General features: G+C 41.8%; 13 non-coding genes across 13 annotated transcripts; all 13 read left to right on the top strand.

Annotated features, from left to right (window-relative positions):
- The first annotated feature begins 348 nt into the window (after positions 1–348).
- On the top strand, positions 349–430 carry Trnas-uga (transfer RNA serine (anticodon UGA)). Its single transcript has one exon. It is a non-coding gene; the product is annotated as a tRNA-Ser (tRNA).
- Positions 431–907: 477 nt separating this feature from the next.
- On the top strand, positions 908–989 carry Trnas-aga (transfer RNA serine (anticodon AGA)). Its single transcript has one exon. It is a non-coding gene; the product is annotated as a tRNA-Ser (tRNA).
- Positions 990–1,466: 477 nt separating this feature from the next.
- Positions 1,467–1,548, top strand: Trnas-aga (transfer RNA serine (anticodon AGA)). The gene has a single exon. It is a non-coding gene; the product is annotated as a tRNA-Ser (tRNA).
- A 477-nt stretch (positions 1,549–2,025) lies between these two features.
- Positions 2,026–2,107, top strand: Trnas-aga (transfer RNA serine (anticodon AGA)). The gene has a single exon. It is a non-coding gene; the product is annotated as a tRNA-Ser (tRNA).
- Positions 2,108–2,584: 477 nt separating this feature from the next.
- Trnas-uga (transfer RNA serine (anticodon UGA)) lies at positions 2,585–2,666 on the top strand. The gene has a single exon. It is a non-coding gene; the product is annotated as a tRNA-Ser (tRNA).
- Positions 2,667–4,543: 1,877 nt separating this feature from the next.
- On the top strand, positions 4,544–4,625 carry Trnas-uga (transfer RNA serine (anticodon UGA)). Its single transcript has one exon. It is a non-coding gene; the product is annotated as a tRNA-Ser (tRNA).
- Positions 4,626–5,098: 473 nt separating this feature from the next.
- Trnas-uga (transfer RNA serine (anticodon UGA)) lies at positions 5,099–5,180 on the top strand. The gene has a single exon. It is a non-coding gene; the product is annotated as a tRNA-Ser (tRNA).
- A 478-nt stretch (positions 5,181–5,658) lies between these two features.
- Positions 5,659–5,740, top strand: Trnas-uga (transfer RNA serine (anticodon UGA)). The gene has a single exon. It is a non-coding gene; the product is annotated as a tRNA-Ser (tRNA).
- Positions 5,741–6,218: 478 nt separating this feature from the next.
- Positions 6,219–6,300, top strand: Trnas-uga (transfer RNA serine (anticodon UGA)). Its single transcript has one exon. It is a non-coding gene; the product is annotated as a tRNA-Ser (tRNA).
- Positions 6,301–8,448: 2,148 nt separating this feature from the next.
- On the top strand, positions 8,449–8,530 carry Trnas-uga (transfer RNA serine (anticodon UGA)). The gene has a single exon. It is a non-coding gene; the product is annotated as a tRNA-Ser (tRNA).
- A 752-nt stretch (positions 8,531–9,282) lies between these two features.
- Positions 9,283–9,364, top strand: Trnas-cga (transfer RNA serine (anticodon CGA)). Its single transcript has one exon. It is a non-coding gene; the product is annotated as a tRNA-Ser (tRNA).
- Positions 9,365–9,561: 197 nt separating this feature from the next.
- On the top strand, positions 9,562–9,643 carry Trnas-cga (transfer RNA serine (anticodon CGA)). Its single transcript has one exon. It is a non-coding gene; the product is annotated as a tRNA-Ser (tRNA).
- A 1,585-nt stretch (positions 9,644–11,228) lies between these two features.
- Positions 11,229–11,310, top strand: Trnay-aua (transfer RNA tyrosine (anticodon AUA)). The gene has a single exon. It is a non-coding gene; the product is annotated as a tRNA-Tyr (tRNA).
- The last annotated feature ends 838 nt before the right edge of the window (positions 11,311–12,148 follow it).

Genomic DNA, 12,148 nt, shown 5'->3' with positions numbered 1-12,148 from the left:
TTACTAGGCACAAAAGCTTTCACACTTTAGCTGCCAGAAAATCACCAGATGACTGGTGCTTCCCTTCCAGCTGTGTTGACCGAGTGGTTAAGGCATTGGACTTGAGATCCAATGGGAGCTTCACGCGTAGGTTCTAACCCTGCTCGCAACGAAGATTAAGGGAATTTGGTTCTGACGTTAAATCACAATTATCAGCCAATTTGTTTCATCAAAATTGCTTTTTCTTAAATACTCTTCATCAGAACAGAGAAAACTTTATCAAACCACCTCACCGGTCAGCTTACTAGGCATAAAAGTTCTCGCAATTTAGCTGCCAGAAATACACCAGATGACTGACGTTCGCTAGCAGCTGTGAAGGCCGAGTGGTTAAGCCGTTGGACTTGAAATCCAATGCGAGCTTCCCGCGTAGGTTCGAACCCTGCTCGCAGCAATAAATAAGGGATTTTTGTTCTGTCGTTAAATCACATTTATCAGCCAATTTATTCAATCAAAACTTTCTTCTCTTAAATACTGCTCATCAAAACAGAGAAAACTTTATCAAACCCTCTCACCGGTTAGCTTTTTAGTCATAAAAGTTCTCACAATTTAGCTGCCAGAAAATCACCAGATGACTGGCCCTTAACTTCAAGGTGTGATGGACGAGTGGTTAAGGCGTGGGACTTGAAATCCAATGGGAGCTTCACGCGTAGGTTCAAACCCTTCTCGCAGCGAAAAATAGGGGATTATTTTTCTGTCGTTAAAGCACAATTATCAGGCAATTTATTCAATCAAAACTTGCTTCTCTTAAATACTGCTCATCAAAAAAGAGAAAACTTTATCAAACCACCTCACCGGTCAGCTTATTAGGCATAAATTTCTCACAATTTAGCTGCCAAAAAATCACCAGATGACTGGCGCTTAGCCTCAAGCTGTGATGGCCGAGTGGTTGAGGCGTTGGACTAGAAATGCAATGGTAGCTTCCCGCGTAGGTTCGAACCCTGCTCGCAGCAATAAATAAGGGATTTTTGTTCTGTCGTTAAATCACATTTATCAGCCAATTTATTCAATCAAAACTTTCTTCTCTTAAATACTGCTCATCAAAACAGAGAAAACTTTATCAAACCCTCTCACCGGTTAGCTTTTTAGTCATAAAAGTTCTCACAATTTAGCTGCCAGAAAATCACCAGATGACTGGCCCTTACCTTCAAGGTGTGATGGACGAGTGGTTAAGGCGTGGGACTTGAAATCCAATGGGAGCTTCACGCGTAGGTTCAAACCCTTCTCGCAGCGAAAAATAGGGGATTATTTTTCTGTCGTTAAAGCACAATTATCAGGCAATTTATTCAATCAAAACTTGCTTCTCTTAAATACTGCTCATCAAAAAAGAGAAAACTTTATCAAACCACCTCACCGGTCAGCTTATTAGGCATAAATTTCTCACAATTTAGCTGCCAAAAAATCACCAGATGACTGGCGCTTAGCCTCAAGCTGTGATGGCCGAGTGGTTGAGGCGTTGGACTAGAAATGCAATGGTAGCTTCCCGCGTAGGTTCGAACCCTGCTCGCAGCAATAAATAAGGGATTTTTGTTCTGTCGTTAAATCACATTTATCAGCCAATTTATTCAATCAAAACTTTCTTCTCTTAAATACTGCTCATCAAAACAGAGAAAACTTTATCAAACCCTCTCACCGGTTAGCTTTTTAGTCATAAAAGTTCTCACAATTTAGCTGCCAGAAAATCACCAGATGACTGGCCCTTACCTTCAAGGTGTGATGGACGAGTGGTTAAGGCGTGGGACTTGAAATCCAATGGGAGCTTCACGCGTAGGTTCAAACCCTTCTCGCAGCGAAAAATAGGGGATTATTTTTCTGTCGTTAAAGCACAATTATCAGGCAATTTATTCAATCAAAACTTGCTTCTCTTAAATACTGCTCATCAAAAAAGAGAAAACTTTATCAAACCACCTCACCGGTCAGCTTATTAGGCATAAATTTCTCACAATTTAGCTGCCAAAAAATCACCAGATGACTGGCGCTTAGCCTCAAGCTGTGATGGCCGAGTGGTTGAGGCGTTGGACTAGAAATGCAATGGTAGCTTCCCGCGTAGGTTCGAACCCTGCTCGCAGCAAAAAATAAGGGAATTTGGTTCTGTCGTTAAATCACAATTATCAGCCAATTTGTTTCATCAAAATTGCTTTTTCTTAAATACTGCTCATCAAAACAGAGAAAATTTTATCAAACCACCTCAGCGGTCAACTTACTAGGCACAAAAGCTTTCACACTTTAGCTGCCAGAAAATCACCAGATGACTGGTGCTTCCCTTCCAGCTGTGTTGACCGAGTGGTTAAGGCATTGGACTTGAGATCCAATGGGAGCTTCACGCGTAGGTTCTAACCCTGCTCGCAACGAAGATTAAGGGAATTTGGTTCTGACGTTAAATCACAATTATCAGCCAATTTGTTTCATCAAAATTGCTTTTTCTTAAATACTCTTCATCAGAACAGAGAAAACTTTATCAAACCACCTCACCGGTCAGCTTACTAGGCATAAAAGTTCTCGCAATTTAGCTGCCAGAAATACACCAGATGACTGACGTTCGCTAGCAGCTGTGAAGGCCGAGTGGTTAAGCCGTTGGACTTGAAATCCAATGCGAGCTTCCCGCGTAGGTTCGAACCCTGCTCGCAGCAATAAATAAGGGATTTTTGTTCTGTCGTTAAATCACATTTATCAGCCAATTTATTCAATCAAAACTTTCTTCTCTTAAATACTGCTCATCAAAACAGAGAAAACTTTATCAAACCCTCTCACCGGTTAGCTTTTTAGTCATAAAAGTTCTCACAATTTAGCTGCCAGAAAATCACCAGGTGACTGGTGCTTCCATTCAAGCTGTGATGGACGAGCGGTTAAGGCGTTGGACTTGAAATACAATGGGAGCTTCCCGCGTAGGTTCGAACCCTGCTCGCAGAGAAAAATAAGGGATTTTTGTTCTGGCGTTAAATCACATTTATCAGCCAATTTATTCAATCAAAACTTTCTTCTCTTAAATGCTGCTCATCAAAACAGAGAAAACTTTATCAAACCACCTCACCGGTTAGCTTTTTAGTCATAAAAGCTCTCACATTTTAGCTGCCAGAAAATCACCAGCTGACTTGCGCTTCCTTTCAAGCTGTGAGGACCCAGTGGTTAAGGCGTTGGACTTGAAATCCAATGGCCGCTTCCCGCGTAGGTTCGAACCCTTCTCGCAGCGAAGAATAAGGGAATTTTGTTCTGTCGTTAAATCATAATTATAAGCCAATTTGTTTCATCAAAATTGCTTTTCCTTAAATACTGCTCATCAGAACAGAGAAAACTTTATCAAACCACCTCACCGGTTAGCTTTTTAGTCATAAAAGTTCTCACAATTTAGCTGCCAGAAAATCACCAGGTGACTGACGTTCGCTAGCAGCTGTGAAAGCCGAGTGGTTAAGCCGTTGGACTTGAAATCCAATGCGAGCTTCCCACGTAGGTTCGAACCCTGCTCGCAGCAAAAAATAAGGGATTTTTGTTCTGTCGTTAATTCACATTTATCAGCCAATTTATTCAATCAAAACTTTCTTCTCTTAAATACTGCTCCTCAAAACAGAGAAAACTTTATCAAACCACCTCACCGGTTAGCTTTTTAGTCATAAAAGTTCTCACAATTTAGCTGCCAGAAAATCACCAGGTGACTGGTGCTTCCATTCAAGCTGTGATGGACGAGCGGTTAAGGCGTTGGACTTGAAATCCAATGAAAGCGTCCCGCGTAGGTTCGATCCCTGCTCGCAGAGAAAAATAAGGGATTTCTGTTCTGGCGTTAAATCACATTTATCAGCCAATTTACTCAATCAAAACTTTCTTCTCTTAATTGCTGCTCATCAAAACAGAGAAAACTTTATCAAACCACCTCACCGGTTAGCTTTTTAGTCATAAAAGCTCTCACATTTTAGCTGCCAGAAAATCACCAGCTGACTTGCGCTTCCTTTCAAGCTGTGAGGACCCAGTGGTTAAGGCGTTGGACATGAAATCCAATGGCAGCTTCCCGCGTAGGTTCGAACCCTTCTCGCAGCGAAGAATAAGGGAATTTTGTTCTGTCGTTAAATCATAATTATAAGCCAATTTGTTTCATCAAAATTGCTTTTCCTTAAATACTGCTCATCAGAACAGAGAAAACTTTATCAAATCACCTCAACGGTCAGCTTACTAGGCATAAAAGGTCTCGCAAATTAGCTGCCAGAAAAACACCAGATGACTGGCGCTTCCCTTCAAGCTGTGATGGCCGAGTGGTTGAGGCGTTGGACTTGAAATCCAATGCGAGCCTCCCGCGTAGGTGCGAACCCTGAGCCCAGCGAAAAATAAAGGATTTTTGTTCTGTCGTAAAATCACATTTATGAGCCAATTTATTCAACCAAAACTTTCTTCTCTTAATTACTGCTCATCAAAACAGAGAAAACTTTATCAAACCACCTCACCGGTCGGCTTATTAGGCATAAAAGTTCTCACAATTTAGCTGCCAGAAAATCACCAGATGACTGGCCCTTACCTTCAAGGTGTGATGGACGAGTGGTTAAGGCGTGGGACTTGAAATCCAATGGGAGCTTCCCGCGTAGGTTCGAACCCTGCTCGCAGCGAAAAATAAGGGAATTTTGTTCTGTCGTTAAATCAAAATTATCAGCCAATTTATTCAATCAAAGTTTTTTTCTTAAATACTGCTCATCAAAACAGAGAAAATTTTATCTAACCACCTCAGCGGTCAGCTTACTAGGCACGAAAGCTCTCACATTTAGGTGCCAGAAAATCATCAGATGGCTGGTGCTTCCCTTCAAGCTGTGATGACCGAGTGGTTAAGGCGTTGGACCTGAAATCCAACGGGAAAATCCGGCGTAGGTTCGAACCCTGCTCGCACTGAAGAATAAGTGAATTTTGTTCTGTCGTTAAATCAAAATTATCAGCCAATTTATTCAATCAAAGTTTTTTTCTTAAATACTGCTCATCAGAACACAGAAAACTTTATCAAACCACCTCACCGGTCAGCATGCTAGGCATAAAAGATCTCACAATATAGCTGCCAGAAAATCAACAGATGACTGGTGCTTCCCTTCTGGCTGTGATGGCCGAGTGGTTACGGCGTTGGACTTGAAATCCAGTGGGAACTTCCCACGTAGATTTGAACCCTGCTCGCAGCGAAAAATAAAGGATTTTTGTTCTGTCGTTAAATCACAATTATCAGCCAATTTATTCAATCAAAACTGTCTTTTCTTAAACACTGCTCATCAAAACAGAGAAAACTTTATCAAATCACCTCAGCGGTCAGCTTACTAGGCACAAAAGGTCTCACACTTTAGCTGCCAGAAATCACCAGATGACTGGCGCTTCCCTTCAAGCTGTGATGACTGAGTGGTTAAGATGTTGGAATTGAAATCCAATGGGAATTTCCCAGGTAGGTTTGAACCCTGCTCGCAGCGAAGAATAAGGCATTTTTGTTCTGTCGTTAAATCATAATTATCAGCCAATTTATTTCAACAAAATTTGTTTTTCCTTAAATACTGCTAATCAGAACCGAGACAACTTTATCAAACCACCTCACCGGTCAGCTTGCTAGGCATAAAAATTCTCACAATTTAGCTGCCAGAAAATCACCAGATGACTGGCGCTACCCGTTAAGCTGTGATGGTCGAGTGGTTAAGGCGTGGGACTTGAAATCCAATATGAGCTTCACGCGTAGGTTCGAACCCTGCTCGCAGCGAAGAATAGAGCATTTTTCTTCTGTCGTTAAATCATAATTATCAGCCAATTTATTTAATCAAAATTGTTTTTCCTTAAATACTGCTCATCAGAACAGAGAAAACTTTATAAAACCAGCTCACCGGTCAGCTTACTAGGCATAAAAGTTCTCACAATATAGCTGCCAGATAATCACGAGATGACTGGCGCTTCCCGTCAAGCTGTGATTGGCGAGTGGCTAAGGCGTTGGACTTGAAATCTATTGGGAGCTTCCCGTGTAGGTTCGAACCCTTCTCGCAGCGAAAAACAGGGGATTTTTGTTCTGTCGTTATGTCACAATTATCAGCCAATTTATTCAATCAAAATAGCCTTTTCTTAAACACTGCTCATCAAAACAGAGAAAATTTTATCAAACCGCCTCAGCGGTCAGCTTACTAGGCACAAAATTTTCCACACTTTAGCTGCCAGAAAATCAGCAGATGACTGGCGCTTCACTTCTGGCTGTGATGGCCGAGTGGTTACGGCGTTGGACTTGAAATCCAGTGGGAACTTCCCACGTAGATTTGAACCCTGCTCGCAGCGAAAAATAAAGGATTTTTGTTCTGTCGTTAAATCACAATTATCAGCCAATTTATTCAATCAAAACTGTCTTTTCTTAAACACTGCTCATCAAAACAGAGAAAACTTTATCAAATCACCTCAGCGGTCAGCTTACTAGGCACAAAAGGTCTCACACTTTAGCTGCCAGAAATCACCAGATGACTGGCGCTTCCCTTCAAGCTGTGATGACTGAGTGGTTAAGATGTTGGAATTGAAATCCAGTGGGAATTTCCCAGGTAGGTTTGAACCCTGCTCGCAGCGAAGAATAAGGCATTTTTGTTCTGTCGTTAAATCATAATTATCAGCCAATTTATTTCAACAAAATTTGTTTTTCCTTAAATACTGCTAATCAGAACCGAGACAACTTTATCAAACCACCTCACCGGTCAGCTTGCTAGGCATAAAAATTCTCACAATTTAGCTGCCAGAAAATCACCAGATGACTGGCGCTACCCGTTAAGCTGTGATGGTCGAGTGGTTAAGGCGTGGGACTTGAAATCCAATATAAGCTTCACGCGTAGGTTCGAACCCTGCTCGCAGCGAAGAATAGAGCATTTTTCTTCTGTCGTTAAATCATAATTATCAGCCAATTTATTTAATCAAAATTGTTTTTCCTTAAATACTGCTCATCAGAACAGAGAAAACTTTATAAAACCAGCTCACCGGTCAGCTTACTAGGCATAAAAGTTCTCACAATATAGCTGCCAGATAATCACGAGATGACTGGCGCTTCCCGTCAAGCTGTGATTGGCGAGTGGCTAAGGCGTTGGACTTGAAATCTATTGGGAGCTTCCCGCGTAGGTTCGAACCCTTCTCGCAGCGAAAAACAGGGGATTTTTGTTCTGTCGTTATGTCACAATTATCAGCCAATTTATTCAATCAAAATAGCCTTTTCTTAAACACTGCTCATCAAAACAGAGAAAATTTTATCAAACCGCCTCAGCGGTCAGCTTAGTAGGCACAAAATTTTCCACACTTTAGCTGCCAGAAAATCAGCAGATGACTGGCGCTTCCCTTCAAGCTGTGATGACTGAGAGGTTAAGGCGTTGGAATTGAAATCCAATGGGAATTTCCCGCGTAGGTTCAAACCCTGCTGGCAGCGAAGAATAAGGCATTTTTGTTCTGTCGTTAAATCATAATTATCAGCCAATTTATTTCATCAAAATTGTTTTCCCTTAAATACTGCTCATCAGAACAGAGAAAACTTTATAAAACCAGCTCACCGGTTAGCTTACTAGGCATAAATGTTCTCACAATTTAGCTGCCAGATAATCACCAGATGACTGGCGCTTCCCGTCAAGCTGTGATTGCCGAGTGGCTAAGGCGTGGGACTTGAAATCCAATGTGAGCCTCACGCGTAGGTTCGAATCCTGATCGCAGCGAAGAATAAAGCATTTTTGTTCTGTCGTTAAATCATAATTATCAGCCAATTTATTTCATCAAAATTGTTTTTCCTCAAATACTGCTCATCAGAACAGAAAAAACTTTATAAAACCAGCTCACCGGTTAGCTTACTAGGCATAAATGTTCTCACAATTTAGCTGCCAGATAATCACCAGATGACTGGCGCTTCCCGTCAAGCTGTGATGGCCGAGTGGTTAAGGCGTTGAACTTGAAAGCCAATTGGAGCTTCCCGCGTAGGTTCCAACCCTGATCGCTACGAAGAGAAAAGGATTTTTGTTCTATCATTAAATTATCAGCCAATTTAATCAAAATTGTCTTTTCTTAAATACTGCTCATCAGAAAAGAGAAAACTTTGTCAAACCATTTCAGCGGTCAGCTTAATAGGCACAAAAGCTCTCACACTTTAGCGGCCAGAAAATCACAAGATGACTGGCCCTTCCCTGCAAGCTGTGATTACCGAGTGGCTAAGGCATTGGACTTGAAATCTATTGGGAGCTTCCCACGTAGGTTCGAACCCTTCTTGCAGCGAAAAATAGGGGATTTTTGTTCTGTCGTTAAGTCACAATTATCAGCCAATTTATTCAATCAAAATAGCCTTTTCTTAAATACTGCGCATCAAAACAGAGAAAACTTTATCAAACCGCCTCAGCGGTCAGCTTACTAGGCACAACATTTTCCACACTTTAGCTGCCAGAATATCAGCAGATGACTGGCGCTTCCCTTCAAGATGTGATGGCCGAGTGGTTAAGGCGTTGGACTTGAAATACAATGGGAGCTTCCCGCGTAGGATCGAACCCTGCTCGCAGCAAAGAATAAGGGAATTTTGTTCTGTCGTTAAATCACAATTATCAGGCAATTTATTTCATCAATTTTTTTTCTTAAATACTGCTCATCAGAACAGAGAAAATTTTATCAAACCACCTCACTGGTCAGCTTACTGGGCATAAAAGTTCTCACAATTTAGCTGCCAGGAAATCACCAGATGACTGGCGCTACCCTTCAAGCTGTGATGGCCGAGTGGTTAAGGAGTTGGACTTGAAATCCAATGGGAGCTTCTCGCATAGTTTCGAACCCTTCTCGCAGCGAAAAATAGTGGAGTTTTGTTCTGTCGTTACATCACAATTATCAGGCAATTTATTTCATCAATTTTTTTTTCTTAAATACTGCTCATCAGAACAGAGAAAATTTTATCAAACCACCTCACTGGTCAGCTTACTGGGCATAAAAGTTCTCACAATTTAGCTGCCAGGAAATCACCAGATGACTGGACCTTCCCAGCAAGCTGTGATGACCGAGTGGTTATGGCGTTGGACTTGAAATCCAATGGGAGCTTCCCGCTTAGTTTCGAACCCTTCTCGCAGCGAAAAATAGTGGATTTTTGTTCTGTCGTTAAATCACAATTATCAGCCAATTTATTCAATCGAAATTGCTTTTATTAAATGCTGCTCCTCAAACCAAAGAAAATTTTATCAAACCACCTCAGCGGTTGGCTTACTAGGCACAAAAGCTCTCACACTTTAGCTGCCAGAAAATCACCAGATGACTGGCGCTTCACATCAAGCTGTGATGGCCGAGTGGTTAAGGCGTTGGACTCGAAATCCAATGGGAGCTTCCCGCGTAGGTTCGAACCCTGCTCGCAGCGAAGAATAAGGAATTTTTGTTCTCTCGTTAAATCAAAATTATCAGCCAATTTATTCAATCGAAATTGCTTTTATTAAATGCTGCTCCTCAAACCAAAGAAAACTTTATCAAACCACCTCAGCGGTTGGCTTACTAGGCACAAAAGCTCTCACACTTTAGCTGCCAGAAAATCACCAGATGACTGGCGCTTCACATCAAGCTGTGATGGCCGAGTGGTTAAGGCGTTGGACTCGAAATCCAATGGGAGCTTCCCGCGTAGGTTCGAACCCTGCTCGCAGCGAAGAATAAGGAATTTTTGTTCTCTCGTTAAATCAAAATTATCAGCCAATTTATTCAATCGAAATTGCTTTTATTAAATGCTGCTCCTCAAACCAAAGAAAACTTTATCAAACCACCTCAGCGGTCGGCTTACTAGGCACAAAAGCTCTCACACTTTAGCTGCCAGAAAATCAGCAGATCACTGGCGCGTCCCTTCAAGCTGTGATGGGCGAGTGGTTGAAGCGTTAGACTTGAAATCCAATGGGAGCTTCCCGCTTAGGTTCGAACCTTGATCGCAGCGAAGAGAAAGTGATTTTTGTTCTGTCGTTAAATTATCAGCCAATTTAATCAAAATTGTCTTTTCTCAAATACTGCTCATCAGAACAAAGAAAATTTTATCAAACCACCTCACCACTCAGCTTTCTAGGCACAGAGGTTCTTACACTTTAGCTGCCAGAAAATCAGCAGATCACTGGCGCTTCCCTTCAAGCTGTGATGGACGGGTGGTTAAGGCGTTGGACATCAATTCCAATGGGAACTTCCCGCGAAGGTTCGAACCCTGCTCGCAGCGGAGAATAAGGCATTTTTTTCTCTCGTTAATTCACAATTATAAGCCAATTTTTTCAATCAAAATTGTCTTTTCTTAAATACTGCTCGTCAGAACAAAGACAGCTTTATCAAACCACCTCAACGGTCAGCTTACTAGGCACAAATATTCTCACACTTTTGCTGCCAGAAAATCACCAGATTATCAGCGCTTGCCTGTGAGCTGTGATGGCCGAGTGGTTAAGGCGTTGGAATTGAAATCCATTGGGAGCTTCCCAAGTAGATTCGAACCCTGCTCGCAGCGAAGAATAAGGAATTTTTGTTCTCTCGTTAAATCAAAATTATCAGCCAATTTATTCAATCAAAATTGTTTTTTCTTGAATACTGCTCGTCAGAACAAAGAAAGCTTTATCAAACCACCTCAACGGTCAGCTTACTAGGCACAAATATTCTCACACTTTTGCTGCCAGAAAATCACCAGATTATCAGCGCTTGCCTGTGAGCTGTGATGGCCGAGTGGTTAAGGCGTTGGAATTGAAATCCATTGGGAGCTTCCCAAGTAGATTCGAACCCTGCTCGCAGCGAAGAATAAGGAATTTTTGTTCTCTCGTTAAATCAAAATTATCAGCCAATTTATTCAATCAAAATTGTTTTTTCTTGAATACTGCTCGTCAGAACAAAGAAAGCTTTATCAAACCACCTCACCGGTCAGCTTACTAGGCACAAAAGTTCTCACACTTTAGCTGCCAGAAAATCAGCAGATCACTGGCGATTCCCTTAAAGCTGTGATGGCTGAGTGGTTCAGGCGGTGGACTTCAAATCCAATGGGAGCTTCCCACGTAGTTTCGAACCCTGCTCGCAGCGGAGAAAAAGGCATTTTTTTCTCTCGTTAATTCACAATTATCAGCCAATTTTTTCAATCAGAATTGTCTTTTCTTAAATACTGCTCGTCAGAACAAAGAAAGGTTTATCAAACTACCTAACCGGTCAGCTTACTAGGCACAAAAGTTCTCACACATTAGTTGCCAGAAAATCACCAGATTATCAGCTCTTGCCTGTGAGCTGTGATGGCCGAGTGGTTAAGGCGTTGGAATATAAATCCAATGGGAGCTTCCCGCGTAGATTCGAACCCTGCTCGCAGCGAAGAGTAAGGAATTTTTGTTCTCTCGTTAAATAAAAAATATCAGCCAATTTAATCAATCAAAATTGTTTTTTCTTAAATACTGCTCATCAGAACAAAGAAAACTTTATCAAACCACCTCATCGGTCAGCTTACTAGGCACAAAAATTCTCACACTTTAGCTGCCAGAAAATCAGCAGAAAACTGGCACTTCCCTTCAAGCTGTGATGGGCGAGTGGTTAAAGCGTTAGACGTGAAATCGAATGGGAGCTTCCCGCTTAGGTTCGAACCTTGATCGCAGCGAAGAGAAAGTGATCTTGTTCTGTCGTTAAATTATCAGCCAATTTAATCAAAACTGTCTTGTCTCAAATACTGCTCATCAGAACAAAGAAAATTTTATCAAACCACCTCACCGCTCAGCTTACTAGGCACAGAGGTTCTCACACTTTAGCGGCCAGAAAATCAGCAGATCACTGGCGCTTCCCTTCAAGCTGGAGTGGTTAAGGCGTTGGACTTCAAATCCAATGGGAGCTTCACGCGTAGGTTCGAACCCTGCTCGCAGGGGAGACTAAGGCATTTTTTTCTCTCGTTAATACACAATTATCAACCAATTTTTTCAATCAAAATTGTCTTTTCTTAAATACTGCTCGTCAGAACAAAGAAAGCTTTATCAAACCACCTCAACGGTCAGTTTACTAGACACAAAATTTCTCACACTTTAGCTGTCAGAAAATCAGCAGATCACTGGAGCTTCCCTTTAAGCTGTGATGGGCGAGTGGTTAAGGCGTTGGACTTGAAATCCAATGGGAGCGTCTCGCTTAGTTTCGAACATTGATCGCAGCGAAGAGAAAGTCATTTTTG

Source organism: Convolutriloba macropyga, chromosome 12 (genome assembly GCF_964194025.1).
Source record: "Convolutriloba macropyga chromosome 12, txConMacr16.3, whole genome shotgun sequence".
NCBI lineage: Eukaryota > Metazoa > Xenacoelomorpha > Acoela > Convolutidae > Convolutriloba > Convolutriloba macropyga.
The sequence above is the reverse complement of the archived record's forward strand: the minus strand, read 5'-3'. Positions and strand labels throughout refer to the sequence as shown.